The following is a 1,753-nucleotide window of genomic DNA, read 5'->3' on the forward strand; positions in this document are numbered from 1 at the left end:
CTCATGTACCTGGCCACAGGCGACAATGCGTTCGGCTGGACGACGCCTCGTGTACGCCGGCTCGCGCCACCGCGGTCGCCGTGCGTGCAGGGAATGGCGCGCCGTCCAGTTGCGTTTGGCGCGCATTCCCCTGATGGACAGAGAAAGCCAAAAGTCGCCGTTCGACCATTAATGGGGGTGTCGTACCAGAGTTAGACCGCTTGAGCCATCTCGCGGCTGCCGCTGCTACTACTGGTGCGCGTCCCCCGCGCTTATCGAACAGACAGTGTGCTCTGGCTCTGGGTTTGACGCCAGGTCGACGCAGACGTGTGGTACGCGCCTAGCGCGAGTGCTGCTGCGTTTGGCAGTCCCTTGCGGAACACGTTGCTGGCCGAGTGCTCAGACGCACTAGTTAGCGACTGCTAGCACAGATTACTGCGTTTGCAATTGAAATAGACACCGGGACAGCGCGAACGCAAGTCCCGACTACCAAAAATTATGCGCCCGAGTTACTCACATTTGGAGTAATCGCGGGGGTCAGCTCGACCGAAGTGCAATGGAAGAGCCTCACCCCGGAGGAACCGCCTTCATCATCACGGTAGCCCCTACGCCAGGTAAGTATGCTTTCGTCGCGCCACAGGCGAGAATTTGTAGTGCCTCGCGCTCTCGAGATGTAACGAGAGCTCCTGACGTTTTCGCAATCGGCGAACAGAATGGTGGCCGTCCATGTACCTGTCTCCTTACAAGAGAGCTATTGGCTGTCGAGTTAGATGGCAGACAGTCGCAACAACGCTCCTCTGCCGAGAAAAACGATGCATTTTGTGCGAGCACCATCATACGGCTCGCGGCGCCGGCCGCTGCTGGGGTTAATTTACCGTTCCCTCCGGAAGATGGCGGGCCAAGTCCGGGTTGCCGCCTCCGGGCCCTCCTCTCCGTCTCAAACGAGCCCTCTTTCTCGGCTGTTGAAACCGCGAATGAGATCTGCGGAATGAGTGCTTTCTGCAGCCACAATGCAAGCCACACTTTACTTTCCCTCCTTCCAGGAGAGCCCTTAGTGCTAGCAAATACGGCAGCATTGTCACGCGCGGTCGTCTGTCGCCGAGCAACTGAAGGACTCGTGAGTGTTGTGCGCGACGAACAAACAGGACGTCAGTGAACTCCAAGAGCGAACATCAATCAGCACGTTCGACATTCGACGCCGAGTAACAGAAGACACTTAAAAGGTAACACTTCTTTTTGCTTCTCCTTCCGAGTAGGACGTGGAAAGCTCGATCGAATATTTGTGCAAATTTTCATTCAGAATATGGAGATATTTTCTTCGCGCATAAGAGAGAAAAAATAAAGTTTCATTCATGACAACATTTCAGCTGTGTCCGGAAAGCGGGTTGATTTCGAAGAAGCAGATTAATTTTGCGGTATTTGGTAAACGATTGATACCTTGTAGCTATGGTGACATTAAATCCACCACCTTTCGTATCTTTGCTTAGACGTGCAGTACGTAAGGATAAACTAAATTGCTTTTTGTTTCTTTCTAATTACACTTGTTATAGAGAGAGAAAAAGAAGAGTTTTATGTTATTTCCACTCCATTCGAAACCTATCTGTTCTCACTCCAAGGGCGCCCATACGACAGACAGTTTGTAGGGCGGGCTGAACTTGTAGGCACTGTGCAGTGTGAGTGCAGTTTTTCAGTGTCATTGCTGATTATTGTGATTCACCATAACCGATATTGGTCTTGTGGTGACTGTAAATACTAGAGAATTATTTTTGGTGGG

General features: G+C 51.8%; 1 non-coding gene across 1 annotated transcript; it reads right to left on the reverse strand.

The window, feature by feature from the left end:
* Positions 1 to 438: 438 nt before the first annotated feature.
* Positions 439 to 601, reverse strand: LOC126163290 (U1 spliceosomal RNA). The gene has a single exon (XR_007535207.1). It is a non-coding gene; the product is annotated as a U1 spliceosomal RNA (small nuclear RNA).
* Positions 602 to 1,753: the final 1,152 nt, after the last annotated feature.

This window comes from Schistocerca cancellata, chromosome 2 (genome assembly GCF_023864275.1).
Source record: "Schistocerca cancellata isolate TAMUIC-IGC-003103 chromosome 2, iqSchCanc2.1, whole genome shotgun sequence".
NCBI classification, from domain to species: domain Eukaryota; kingdom Metazoa; phylum Arthropoda; class Insecta; order Orthoptera; family Acrididae; genus Schistocerca; species Schistocerca cancellata.